The sequence below is a fragment of the Lithobates pipiens genome, unplaced genomic scaffold (genome assembly GCF_037356315.1).
Source record: "Lithobates pipiens isolate NorthernLeopardFrog02 unplaced genomic scaffold, aLitPip1_a1.2 Scaffold_28, whole genome shotgun sequence".
In the NCBI taxonomy this organism is placed as follows: domain Eukaryota; kingdom Metazoa; phylum Chordata; class Amphibia; order Anura; family Ranidae; genus Lithobates; species Lithobates pipiens.
Window position 1 is genome coordinate 62,472,305 of NW_027507789.1, and position 15,094 is coordinate 62,487,398.

Here is a 15,094-nt window from a genome sequence, read left to right on the forward strand (position 1 = left end):
TTCGAAAATTTGTGGCCATTGGAACACCACAATGGAAGGTCCCAGGAAGGAAGTATTTCTCACAGAAGGGCATCCCAGAGCTATATGGCCATGTTCAGCGGTAAGTGAATGAATCTCTGGCACACAGTGTCGGTGCCAAGATACATCTGACCACAGACACGTGGTCTAGCAAACACGGGCAGGGAAGGTATATCACTTTTACTGCCCACTGGGTGAACCTTCTGACGGCCGTCAAGCATGTAACCCGTGGCACCTGTGTAGATTTGGTTTTACCGCCACGGATTGCATGCAGGCCTGGCTCTTGTTCTCCTCCTCCTACTCTATCCTCCTTCCTCTCCTCCTCGGCTGACTCCTCCTTTTCCGCTGCTAGCGTCTCTTCCGCTGCGCCGCCCAAGCTCCCCAGAACCTATTCGACATGCCAGGTGAGACGTTGCCATGCTGTGCTGTGTCTGTTGTGCCTGGAAGCCAAGAGCCACACTGGCCCTGCACTCCTTTCAGCTTTGCGTTCACAGGCAGATCAGTGGCTAACACCGCTTAATTTGACAGTTGGTAAAGTAGTGTGTGACAACGGTGCCAATCTGCTTAGCGCACTGAAACAGGGCAAAATTATGCACGTGCCATGCATGGCACACATTGTAAACTTGGTTGCGCAGCGATTCGTTGTCAAATACCCTGGGGTCCAGCACATCTTGCGGCAGACAAGGAAAATATCGGCCCATTTCAGCCATGGCTCGCCTTGCTGACATTCAGCGGCGACACAATCTGCCGGTCAGACGTCTTATTTGCGATTGCCCGACGCGATGGAACTCAACCTTCTATGTGCTTGATAGGCTGCTCCAGCAGAAACGTGCAGTTAACGTCTACCTGTACGAACTCTGCGGCAGAACAGGTTCTGGGAGCTTGTTTTTTTTTCACCGTGCCAGTGGCTTTCTAATGCACGACGCATGCAGACTTCTGCGGCCATTTGATGAGATCACCAAACTGGTCAGTCACAGCCATGGCGCCATCAGTGACATGGTACCTTATGCCTTCTTTATGGAGCGTGCATTGCGTTGTGTCATTGATCAAGCCATGGAGGAGCAGGGGCAGGAAGATGAGGAATTCACAATGCTGGATGAATTCCCGGGGGGGGCTACTCTATCTGAGACAAGTCAACAACAGGAGTCTGAAGAGGAGTCAGAGGAGGATGGTGCCGAGGCGGATGAGGAGGAGCAAGAAGAGCATGCTTTAAACCTTTCTGGGATCCCTGTTGTGCGTGGATGGGGAGAGGAGAACGAGGAGGACGACATTATCCTGGCTGATGAGCAGGAGCGAGGCCACTACACCGCTTCCAGCTTAGTGCAAATGGGGGCCTTCATGCTCCAGTGTTTTAACAGGGACCCCCGTATAAAAAGCATAAGGGTCAAGGACCAGTACTGGGTGGCAACGTACCTAGACCCCCCGGTGCAAACACAAAATGGCAAAAATGTTACCACCATCACAGAGGGCTGTCAGAATGGAGCACTTCCAGGCCTTGCTTCGAGAAATGCTGCATTCTGCTTTTGCGTGCGCTGGCAGAGGAGGAAAACCCACTCCCAGAGAAATAGTTGCGGGTACCAATCCAACAGCGCCTGCAAGAAGAGGGCGGTTTGAAGATGTGTTGGTGACTTCTGATATGAGGTCATTCTTTCAGCCGACCCATCGACAGGTCTCATCCGGATCCAGCATCAGGGTAACGCCAAGACCGACAGGTGTCCGACTACATCGGGTTAACGGCCGATGTGGACACTCTGAGGAGTGATGAACCCCTGGACTACTGGGTGGGCAGGCTTGACCTCTGGTCAGAGCTTGCCCAATTTGCAATGGAACTGTTGGCTTGCCCATCGTCCAGTGTCCTGTCCGAAAGGACGTTCAGCGCAGCAGGGGGGATCGTGACCGATAAGCGCACTCGCCTAGCTCACGACAGTGTTGGCTACCTCACATTTCTAAAAATGAATGAGGCATGGATCTCGGAGGAATTCAACACATGTGACCAGTAGACTATGTATATGCATAACTCTATAAACGATTTATTTAATCAAGCACACGGACCTTTTTTCTACCTTTGGCTCACTTCCTTGTACAAAAAAAGCACACCGTACTAAATGCCCGTACCCTCCTGTTTGAAAAGGTTGAGCCGTGTCATATTTTTGGGTAACGCAGCGAGTTGCTGGTATCAGTGCTGCTGTCAGTGCTCTCTATCTCGGTGCTGGTGTCAGTGCTCTCTCTCTCTGTCTCGGTGCTGGTGTTGTCTCAGTGCTCTCTATCACTGTGCTGGTGTGGTGTCAGTGCTCTCTATCTCGGTGCTGGTGTGGTCTCAGTGCTCTCTATCACGGTGCTGGTGTCAGTGCTCTCTATCTCAGTGCTGGTGTTAGTGCTCTCTATCTCAGTGCTGGTGTTAGTGCTCTCTATCTCAGTGCTGGTGTCAGTGCTCTCTATCACGGTGCTGTTGTCAGTGCTCTCTATCTCAGTGCTGGTGTTAGTGCTCTCTATCTCAGTGCTGGTGTCAGTGCTCTCTATCACGGTGCTGGTGTCAGTGCTCTCTATCACGGTGCTGGTGTCAGTGCTCTCTATCACGGTGCTGGTGATCATCTCCTGCACCCTCTTCATAGCCTACCCTGACCTTTCCTCTCCTCCATTGCCTTCATGCGCTCCTGAGACCTGAATTGTCAAAATTTCACAGTCGTTGTCGATCCCAGATTCACTTCATACTTTTGTTATGTCAGTGGCCATGTGGTGGGACTATGTGTGCACAGCTAGTAAGTATTTTGTGGCTGAAAATATGACCTGTAGGTTTTTAAGGTTCGCCTGCCATTGAAGTCATTGGGCCCGCCGCGAACTTTGCGGTTTGTGAACTTTTTGGCCGCGTTCGCGAAACGTCCCGTCGGAAGTTCGTCCATCTCTAATCGCCACTGCCTCCCCCCCAAGGAGAATTAACCCCCAAAAAAAGGTTACTTAAATCCACAAGGGCTTTCTTTTACCACTAATATTTCTTTATACTGGCTTTTAAATTTTACAAATGCAGCCATTTTGAATTTGTATTAAAAGTTTGGCACTGGGAAACACTTTTTGAAAGATAAAATATACAACTATATAGATTAGACCAAAATGAGGGACAAATGAGGGGGAAAGAGGTATTGAGGGACATTTCTCAAAATCAGGGACAGTTGGGAGCTATGTTGTACATACAACATATTGCACACTTCAGTTTCTGTTTAATAACAGGCTTCGCATTGATTCTGCCTGCAGAAAATGTGGGAGTGATGCAGGAAATGTAATAGACCTCTTGTGTCGTAGTTCAAAACAGTTCTGTTACTGGACATCTCTACAATGAATGCAGTATTTGGTCACTCTTTATGCGGTAATCCTTTTACTAGTATAGTTGACTATTCCGATACATTTACTTTAAACCAATACATTTGTTATCAGAGCATTCTTCACTACGCATACACTAATTGCTAGGAGGTGAGTACCAAGTGAGGAATGGTTTTGGAAAATGCAGTATGTTCTTTCATTTGAAAAATTTACTTGTTTTACACTGATAAGGGCTTCCCATAGAAATTTCACAAACTGTGGTCCCTGTGGCTTGAAAGAATTGACAACTATTTGGAAGTTCCTCTTCCTCTGGCCCTAGATCTTGATACAGGGTTTTTGTAGGCATGAGTAATGACTAGATTTACAGCACATTTTATTATGTATATATAACAATGGGAGCAAAAAAACTTTCAATACAATGTGTCTGTAGTACAAACCGCCGATGTTAAAAAAAAAACACATGTAAGGCAATGGCACATTATGAAATACTCACCTTGGAATGAAGCCCTCCAATGCTGTAAAGTCACCACTGACAGGGCTGACATGTTCCCTCTCTCTGTCTCCCGGGTTTGCAAGCTCCAGCTACGTGATTGCCCAGAGCTGAGATGACGTCACTCCCGTGTATGGGCTCTAAAGATCCGGCACTGTATGCCGTACCTAGAGAGCGCATGCAGCCGATGATGTAAAAAAAAAATGGCGTGGGAGTCCCCCTCAAAATCCATACCAGACTTATCCGAGCACGCAACCTGGCAGGCCACAGGAAAAGAGGGGGGACGAGAGAGCTCCCCCCTCCTGAACTGTACTGGGCCACATGACCTCAACATTGGGAGGGGGCTTTGAGGTAGCCCCTCAAAGCACCTTGTCCCCATGTTGATGAGGACAAGGGACTCATACCCACAACCCTGGCCGATGGTTGCGGGGGTCTGCGGGCGGGGGGCTTATCAGAATCTGCAAGCCCCCTTTAACAAGGGGACCCCAGATCCCAGCCTCCCCCCCTGTGTGAAATGGTAAGGGGGTACAAAAGTACCCCTACCATTTCACCAAAAAAGTGACAAAGTGTTAAAAATGACAGGAGACGGTCTTTGACAATTCCTTTATTAAAGTCTTCTTTCATCTTCTTTCTTCTGGTCTTCTTCCTTCTTCTTTTCTTCATCCTTTGGTTTCTTCCTCCATCTTCTTCTTTCTCCGATCCTCTTCTTCCTCCGATCTGCTTCTTCTTGTTCCGGTGTTCTCGTCCGGCATCTTCCTCCACAGCGTCTCTTCTTGGTTCACCAGCCGCTCCGCACAATGGGAGGCTCCCGCTGTGTGACGCTTCTCTTCTTCTGACAGTTCTTTTATAACGGAGGGTGGGGCCATGCGTTGGAGGGGCGGAGTCACCAGGTGGCCCCCACCCTCTGTTATAAAAGAACTGTCAGAAGAAGAGAAGCGTCATACAGCGTGAACCAAGAAGAGACGCAGTGGAGGAAGATGCCGGACGAGAACACTGGACCAGGAAGAAGTGGATCGGAGGAAGAAGAAGATGGAGGAAGAAACCAAAGGATGAAAAAAAGAAGAAGGAAGAAGACCCAAAGAAAGAAGATGAAAGAAGACTTTAATAAAGGAATTGTCAAAGACCGTCTCCTGTAATTTTTAACACTTTGTCACTTTTTTGGTGAAATGGTAGGGGTACTTTTGTACCCCCTTACCATTTCACACAGGGGGGGAGGCTGGGATCTGGGGTCCCCTTGTTAAAGGGGGCTTGCAGATTCTGATAAGCCCCCCGCCCGCAGACCCCCGCAACCATCGGCCAGGGTTGTGGATATGAGTCCCTTGTCCTCATCAACATGGGGACAAGGTGCTTTGAGGGGCTACCTCAAAGCCCCCTCCCAATGTTGAGGTCATGTGGCCCAGTACAGTTCAGGAGGGGGGAGCTCTCTCGTCCCCCCTCTTTTCCTGTGGCCTGCCAGGTTGCTAGCTCGGATAAGTCTGGTATGGATTTTGAGGGGGACTCCCACGCCATTTTTTTTCAGCGTGGGGTTCCCCTTAAAATCCATGCCAGACCTGAGTCTTGAGACTCAAGTCAAGTTCAATAAACACAGATTGTTATTGTTAGAGTCACGTTGAATCTCCTATCTGTATCGAACTATGTCAAAATGAAAACGAAAATAAAGCATTTATTTATGACAGATCTTTCATTTTTGTTTGTCAAAACGATAACGAAAATACCTGAAATTCGGACGAAAATGCATTCGGACGAAAACGAATGCACATGTCTATAAAGAAGTAACATATTATTGCTGAGTGCCTAGTTACATATGATTGACTGGGAATTGCAACGTCTGTCTACCCGTTCTGTAGATTTAAGACCTGATGTTGCGTAATCTATACAGTCATTACAGCTTGGAATATGTGGAATATGTCTATGAAATGTTGAGAGACACTCAGTATGTGGAACAAGAAAACAAACAGTATGACAGTAAATGTATTTCATGCCAAAAATACAGCAAGTAATTTATTTTACTCAGTTTACAATCCCCATATTTTTTTTATTAAGTTTCCTACTGCGGTGATGAGGATTACAGACAAACCCATGGTGTGTAGAACAAGCAAATTCCCAATTTACACAAATAATGTGGATCCTTGGAAGAGTGTGTGGGTAGATGATGAAAAGATTACTGAGGAGTGATCAGGATGATTTGTAGTGGGTGTGAAATACTTAAGAATCAACAAATGGTTTGAAATTGGCTTCAGAAAATAAATCTACATGAGTAAATGCACATGTTGTAGACTGTTACTACAGCTCAAAAGCAAGCAACCACAAGCTCCCAGATAACCTTGTCAGTCTATCCTTTAATAAAACTTGAATAGCTTTGGGTTATTTTTATATTCAAAACTGTATATAAGGGATAGAGAGGGCAGGCATTTGGCTGGTGTGTAGTGTCTCCAAGACCCTTCTTGCTCCTATAGGCCCCCCAACTAGCTATAAGACTTATAACAGCTTTTCCCAACCTTTTCAACACAGAGGAATCCTTGAAATAGCTTTCAGGTCTCAGGGAGCCCCTATTAATAATTACCATATCTACAACTCACGATACATTAGTATGATGGTTATTGGGAAGAATGCTCTTTACACTGGGGGTCATTGAGAAGAATTACCCCTACAGCAATGTTTCTCAACCTTTTATCAGTCAAGGAACCCTTTAAAATTATGGACAATCTTGAGGCACCCTTTGAAAATTATGGAGAGGGGCAGGAGAGGGGGATACAGGGATGATGTGCAGGCAACTGATATCCTTCATATCATTTGATGATGCCATTGGTCGTTAGGACATTGGCAGCTAGGGTTGTAATGGTGTACAATGAAAAACCTTTGGCTTTGTGTAACTAAAAGGCAGGATTCATCCACACGCCAACTTGTATACAATTTTTGGGCAATTTTTAGGCATTTTGCCAAGGCACCCCTGAAGAAACCTCAAGGCACCCCAGGGTGCTTGGGCATCCTAGTTGAAAAAAGCTGCCCTAAAGACAGCTATAAAGATCAATTGTGACTGTGGGAACTTATCTAAAAGGCAGAAAATACTTTGTTCTTTTAGGGGGAAAAAATGGTAAAGGTTGTCCTTTGACTTATCCCGTGGTTACCAGTTTATCAGGGATCTTCCTCTAGTTCTTTAAGTCTCTGGGAAGGAATGTTGAAAGCATATTTGACATATACATTATAAAGTCCTGCTGGCGCTTGTTGTTGTTCAGTTGGACAGTATATTTTATCTACATTATGTACACTGGTGTACTGCTATGGTTTGTACTATGTTTGTACTACTGTCTAACTGTCTTGGGCATACCTTTTCCAATGAAAATAAAATATTTGAAAAAAAGAGGCAGACATTTCTCATTGCTCAAGAAACCCCTAGCAACCACAGGAGGTACCCTAGGTTTCCATGGAACCCTGGTTGAGAAAACCTGCCTTATAGGAGGCATTGCTCAGGAGGAGCGGCTCATAATTTTACAGGAATGTGCAAATGCCAGCTGTTAAACATGATAGAAACAGTAAGCCTGGTGTGGACTGAACCCAGGACTCCAATGCTTCAAATCAAGATTGCGAACTATATAACCATTGTACAGCCATCACACTCTATGGATACATATACAACAGACAAAAATCCTTCAAGATCTCTGCCTGATCTATGAAATTAGACTACCTACACTAACTGTATAATATCTATAGATATTTGACTTTGCTTACCAAAGCTGTGGGAGATTGGAAGATCAAGAAAAATATTTCACAAACAGTAATGTTCGTAATCATTGGAATGATCTTGCAGCAATCTTTTTAAGACAAACATTTTCAACTCAAAATTACCTTTATCTTTATACCAGCCTGAATTTAACTCAGCACATATTAACTAATTTACATGGCTAAGTGTACAAGACCGCTGATTATCAGGATGTCAGATGCTGATAATCAGAATATATCAGAATATTTACATTAGCATGTCTTCTGACAACAAGTGACTCACGCCACTATGGAGGTCAGTGTACATGCTGAAGGCCTCTAATCTCTGCTGATCCATAATCCTATCTAAAAACCACTGACAGGTGCACAAAGGGACAGAGGGTGGCAGGAATCTCTGCCTGCCCACAAGGCTCAGCTCGTGGATTCTCAGGCAAAACACCTGGAGCTCTGCCACTCTTATCTCTCCACTGGTCCTCTTCGTGAATGTCATGCAGTAATTTCCTCACTCCTCCTGTGCCATGCTGGTGATGCTCCTGGCAGAATGTGTACCACGATGTTGGTGATCAGTACGCTTGCTATGCTACTGCGACGGCATTTCTTCAACAAAGTGCAGCCGTACGTATTCTGAGAAACTGGCACCCAGCATTCTATACTGGCAGCAAGCTAGCATCTAAATAATCTAATAGCTACCCTGCTGTGCTGAATATTTGCAAACTTGCTGGGTGACATGCCTTCTGTATCAGTGCTCCTTTAGTATTGCATCTTTTGCATGTTTTTAAAGCATACTGTATCTAAAGTCCTTTTTTTTTTTCATTTTGGGTAGAGTTGGATAGGGTTAAAACCCTGTCCCTGTTTGCAATCTGTGTCTCATTAGGGAGATTTCCCTTTACTTCCCATTCTGAAGACTCAACAGAAAGTCAGAGAAGGTCTTTCCAATGTGAAGGATATCCTCTTTCAGACAGTTGTCAAGGGAATAAGTGTCCCATTGGAAGATTTTTCCACTATTCCTAATTTGATGGCAACTCAAAATGTACCTTCACTTTCCTTTCTGGTGATGAGGACAATTAGAGTGAGCAAATGTCCTCAAATGGGGACACAGACAGCAATTAAAACTTTAATGGAATTTTAACCCCTTACTCTTCTATGCAAATCTAAAAAAAAGTTTTGCTCTATAATTATAGTTTAAGTACGCCATGTACCAAATTTTACCAGGTTTTACCCCCAAAACCACTATTATCTGACAAAGGTGGATACTGTGTTGCTCTCAAAATATCCTTTAAGTCATGAACATTATCCCTTGGCATCTTGATTATATTTTAGGTCTTTTTCATACTTTCTTTTTGTTTTTAAATTACATTTTTGCTATGGGTATTTAAGATTAATATATTGATATTTTTCAGACTTGCTGAAGTAGCTGATGATAACCCAACTCGAGGGCTGCATGTGGCATCAGCATCACCAGGCGGGTGAGTTCAACAACATTATTTGCTAGCATTTTACAATAATTTCAAAGAACACATGGCTAGTATTATGATGTATCTGAAACTGGCCATAGACAGGTTGCTTGACTGTAGAATATTTTGTCACCTGACTTGTACAGTATATCCACTGTTATATAGACATCTTACACATATGTAAATTAGTCAAAATGTCTCTATTTGAATGTTGTTCAACCCACTCATAGTCTGGAGTCCTTGGTAATAATACTTCCCAAAACAAATAAAACCCGTCTCCTACAGACCATGCACAATACTAGATTTCATCATTATCATAAAATAAAATAAAATTGTATGTGATTTTAAATTGTGTATTAAATTAGGACATATGCTAGCTTTATTGGTATTTTGTTATATGATCATGATGATATCTAGCATTGTGTATGGTCTGTAGAAGTCCATAAAGCAGTTTTTATCTGAGTTTTTACCAGAGTATGTACAAACAATGTCTAGGTTTACCCAATTTTAATACTTTTATTTTTTAAGTTTGCTGTCTTGAGGTCATCAGTTACACACAAACAAGATAAACAATTTACATCAAGTTGAAGTATACCATAGATTGTTGCATGTATTAGTACCCTAAGAAGCCCAACACCAGACAATACGTATTTGTTTTGGTTAGAGTAGAGAAGGGTTTTTGCTGTCTTGAGGGACAAAAACGAAATAGAAAAATCTCTCCAATGGTCGTAAGAGCCATCACTTTTTTTGTACTAATGTTCAGAATGATTAGAATCCCTGTAAAGTTTTCATTGCGTCTTGTACTGTAATCATATGGATAAAGGTGAGGGGAAATCCCCTCTGTGAGGTGAAAGCCAGCAATAACAAACAGACAATCTGGCCCTTCCTTAATCTAAATGATGAAAAACAGGTTTATTTTTTTCCAGTGGCTCAGTGGCTTGCAGTTTGAAAAACATCATTGGATGAGGAGTGTTAGCGAGAGAAAAAGAAGAAAATTCTGGGTGAAAACAGAGCCGATGAAAATTACCCTTATGCCGCGTACACACAACTGGTTTTCCCTTCGGAATAAACTCCAAAGGTTTTACGGAGTTTTACGGAGTTTTACGGAGTTACGCTGAAACTGTCTTGCGTACACACGACCACACCAAAGTCCAATCGTTAAGAACGCGGTGACGTACAACACCTACGACGGGACTAGAAAAAGGAAGTTCAATAGCCAGTAGCCAATAGCCTCCATCTCGTACTTGCTTCGGAACAGCTTACAGACGAGTGGTTTTCCCGATAGGAATTGGTTCCTTCGGAAATATTTAAAACATGTTCTATTTCTAGGTCCCTCAGAATCTCTGTAAAAAAAAGTCTGAATAAGCATACACACTATCGGAATATACAATGAAAAGATTCTGTCTGACTTTTTCTGATGGACATTCCGCTCGTGTGTACGCAGTATTAGTTCTAATATAAGGAGGCTTCCCAACTTCCCTCTAGCCATTCTTGCTCATTGTTTATCCTTCCAGGAGACGTCTAATGGGTCTCTAGAGATCCTTACTTTTATATAGTTCTCTGTACAGTGTTCTGTAACAATCATTAGACCAAGAATCCAAACTGGTAGGTCCTCTAGGAGAGCTCTCAGGAGCACTGAATATGTGTAAGAGGGTGACAGCTCTAAATAAGTTTTTGATTTGTCTGGATTTTTTAAATAATTTTTTTAAGTGGATTTAAAAATATGAAAGTACAATTAAAAACTAGACCTCAAGCTAGGAGGAAATTTCAAAACTGATCTTAGAAAATATTATTTTACCAAAAGAGTAGTTGGAGGGTAGTTGGAGTGAGTCAGTAAACAGTAAGTGGATCCAGGCATGCATCTATATTAAAAAAAAAAAAAAAAAGACTCTGGTCTTTTTTCTGCTCCATCACTCTTCTACGATTTTTTTTTTTAGTCAATAAAATCCTTTGAATAATAAAATCTTTAAGCTTACAGGTCTTTAGATGCGGTTGCTGTATTCGTTTTTTTGGAATGAATAGTGAATGCAAAATGCACCTATGTAAAGCCAGGCACAGCCATTCATGTCTAAGGGTAGCTGTATGCAGCATCTGGGCTCGGCAGGCATGGAAAAAGACAGTTTTATATTGTATGCCTTGAATGTGTCCATGAGCATGAGGCCTTACCTTTCTGTATCAGGACAACAGAAACAAAGCAGGACTACAAACTCTGCCCCTCTTCTCTTGCCGATAACATAGTGGGGCATGGTTTTCTAGTCTTCAGAATTAGCCAGTACAACACAATTGGTACCAGTAGAGGCAGAGAGCACAGGAAGTGACCAGCTGACAAGATTTCTGGAAACATCAATAGGAAATACTTGCACTTATCAAACAGATATAATAAAATGCTTTTAATGATATATTTAATAGACCAAAACAAACCAAAAAGACATGCGAGTGGTTACCCATTTTGTGCCAAGGACTCTTAGTGAAAACCAAAACGGGAGGGTACAAAGTTTGAGAGACCTGCTATGATTCAGCATGACATCTGAAATGATGTAACATGCTACATAGTTACATAGTTAGTCAGGTAGAAAAAAGACACAAGTCCATCTAGTTCAACCACAAAAAAAAATATCATACAATCCCATATACCCAATTCTATACCCACAGTTGATCCAGAGGAAGGAAAAAACCCCAGCAGAGCATGACCCAGTTTGCTAAAGCAGGGGAAAAAATTTCCTTCCTGATCCCCCGAGAGGCAATCGTATTTTCCCCGGATCAACTTTACCTATAAATGTTAGTACCCAGTTATATTATGTACACTTAGGAAATAATCCAGGTCCTTCTGCTGTGTTGTATGCAGGGTTACAGCGTGACACTGATTGGAAGACATACACTTATCAGGAATCTATGAAGGTAAGAACCATGTCAGAAAATTGTCTTTGAAGTGGATAAAAGGTACCTGATATAAAAAAAATGCAATGGGAATGTTTTATCATAGTCTTTCATTAGAGATCAACCAGTGGCCGGATAGGTTTGTTAACCTATCATGCAATGGTAAATGTGTGATCGATTTAAAATTGTAAATGATAAATTGTTCAAATAACATAGATAAAGATTGATTTGGTTGAATTCAGTTAGATTTTCCACCAAGGCTGATTTTTACTTTTGAATTGAGATGGTGATTTACTGATCAAATCATTAATTTTAAGTAATAATTTTTTGAAAGAGTTGACTCTTTCATTTAAATTATTGTCATATCAAATTGTCACTTTGTGTTATGTATGTGTATGGCCAATACAAGTAAATGTACATAGACATTCGAGTTTGTCTGTTAAGTTTATTAATTTTTTGCTGCTTTGTTATGAATCTCCATGCTTTTCAAAAGTGTCCCAAAAGGATCCAATATGAAAAAAACCTATCCTTGGAAACACATGAAACCATGTACAGTTAATAATGCACAAGTGAGAGCAAAAAAGAACAGTAATCCATAGTAACCAATCAGAAATCTTCTATTATTAGCCTGCGCAGTCGAGGCTGCTCTAACCTTGATTTTGGTTGGCTACTGCAAAGCTATTTGCTGTGTACTTAGAAAATGTTTACATTTTTATAAAGCAACAGTGCACAATTTATATATGCCTATTTACAAATACTGTGCTTATAGATTATGATAGAACTATAGGCAAAACATTTCTTTTAATTTTGGATAAAGCAAGGAAGGGTTATAACTCCTGTCCAATTTTTTTCCCATCTGTGTCCCATTGTGGAGATTTACCTTCACTTTCTGCCCCATAGCCAGACAGGAAGTGAGAGGAAATCCCTGTAAATCAAGAGAATTCATTGGGGACCCTCAGGTCACCAGAGCTAGTGTACCCATTGGAAGATTACTTTTCTGGGCACAACTCAAAATTTGGGTAATTTCTCTTACTTTCACTTTAGAAAGGGTGAACCTCCTTAATAGGGGGCACAGACAGCAATAAAAACTGGCAGGTGTTCTAATCCCTCTCCACTCTATCCAAAACTAAGAAAAAAGTTTTGCCTTTAGTTATACTTTATTAACTGCACATACAATACCTTATAGCAGACCTTTCAGTAACTTTACAAATCTACTCACTGAACGTGAGTAAAAATACCACATTTTGAGGAATCCGTCCAATGAGGACACCTGTTCCAGTGACAAATGTCTAAGCCCTTGTACACACGGTAGGACATTCTGATGGAAAATGTTCGATAGGACCGTGTTGTCGGATAATCCGACCGTGTGTGGGCTCAATCGGACTGTTTCCGTTGGAATATCCGACCGACAAAGTTTTAAAGCTGGGCTATAAAATTTTCCGACAACATGGTCCGATCAGACTTTGTCTGATCGTTTGTAGAGAATTCCGATCGGGCAAGGTGCCATGCATGCTCAGATTGAATTCCTAGACCATAGCTATTGGCTACTAGCCTGAACGTAGTCCCGTCGTAACGAAATAACGTCATCATGTTCTGAACTATCAGATTTTCCGACAACTTTGTCCGACCATGTGTATGCAATACCAGTTTCGGACAAAATCCGTCAGACAAAATCCGACGGATTTGGTTGTCGGAATGTCCGACCGTGTGTACAAGGGCTTAGAAGGAAATTCTTCACTTTGTAGAGCTATCCACTTACTTCCTGCTTTGTCTACAGGACAAGAAGTGAAGGGAAATCTCTGGAATGGAAAACAAATGGCAAAAATTCGATTTTAACCATTTCTTTCTTTAAAGTGGTTCTAAAGTTACACGTTTTTTACCTTAATGCATTACTTGCATTACGATAAAAAGCCTTTCAGTAATTGTTCGCTCCCCACACCTCCTTAAATACGTACTTAAGTCCTTTCTCAATGAAGCGCTGTGTCTGTTTGCACCAGTGCTGTTTTTTCTCCCTAGTCCCACAGGGCAGATTGATAGCAGCGAGAGTCATTGGCTCCTGCTGCTGTCAATCAAATCCAGTGAGGAGGAAATGGGGGATGGAGCTGAGCTGTGCTGTGTGTGTCTGTGAACATATACAGCTTGGCTCGGGACTTGGGAGCAAGCTATGGGGGCAGACACAGAAGAGGAGGAGCGGCGAGCACCAGTGGGGGACCTCAGATAAGGAGATTCTGGACCACTCTGTGCAATACCAGAGCACAGAGCAGGAAAAGCCTTTTTTTGAATTTAGGTTAAAAAAGGAGGCTTTAGAACCAGTTCAAAATGTCTAAAAAGACATTTGGCTTTAGATACATTTTAACATCAAAAAAATTATTGTTATGCCAGGTCCACATCAATACCCTGAAAGTCAACACAGATGGCGATAAGTTAACATTTAAATATACGGTAATCCTATGTAAAAACATTATAGCCACAAAACACATGGTGTTTGGTAAAATAAAGAAACTTGATGTTCATTAATGCAAATGACTCCAACCTATTCCTATACCTATAACTTTGGGTGCCTCTGGCGATTGGACCACCGAAGGGTTATTTTTGCAGACTCTTTTTCTATGTACTGATACTTCACTGTTGTGTCATTGGGCACAATTTTAAAGTTCCCACCACTGCTATTTTAATGCACCGTTAAGGCAGAGCGAATTGTGTGCTCCATCACTAGGTGGAGTGTTGTGCTTGCACACTTCCTTTTTCCCACTATTCAGCTTAAAGGAAAATGGAGGGTGGCTTCCTTCCTCTTGTTATTTGAAAGTCATTTTTTCAGGGTTGTCTGAGTTTTTGCACCTTAGAATCTCTGATTTCCTACTATGGTAGGAGCTTGCCCTTGAGAATGATTCCACTCAATCTCACAGTCCTTATCGGAGAGGCGTCCTTTTCCCTGTCTCAACTGTTTAAGAATTTCTATAATTCCTGGAGGCCTCAATGGATGATAAAGAAAACAATATTGTTGTACTTACCATAAATACTTTTGTTGAAGTCCATTGAAGGACACAGGTCCTTGTTACTGACCTTATGTACTGCTCACAAAACATAGACGTGACAGAGGTGGGGTTTTACGGGAGCTGGCTTATTGCTTTTTTGTTACCTTCTGAATGTGGAAGTGTAACCAAACTGTTTCATATTTTTTTTATAATTCCTGTGACCCTCAATGGATGTCAAGAAATAG

The 15,094-nt window shown here is 42.2% G+C and overlaps 1 long non-coding RNA gene across 1 annotated transcript in view; it reads left to right on the top strand.

Moving 5' to 3' along the window:
* The first annotated feature begins 11,871 nt into the window (after positions 1-11,871).
* LOC143935431 (uncharacterized) overlaps positions 11,872-15,094 on the top strand; it is a 47,577-nt gene continuing 44,354 nt past the window's right edge. The window contains exon 1 of the long non-coding RNA XR_013263521.1: positions 11,872-11,895. This is a non-coding gene — a long non-coding RNA (uncharacterized LOC143935431). The remainder of the gene's footprint in view (positions 11,896-15,094) is intronic.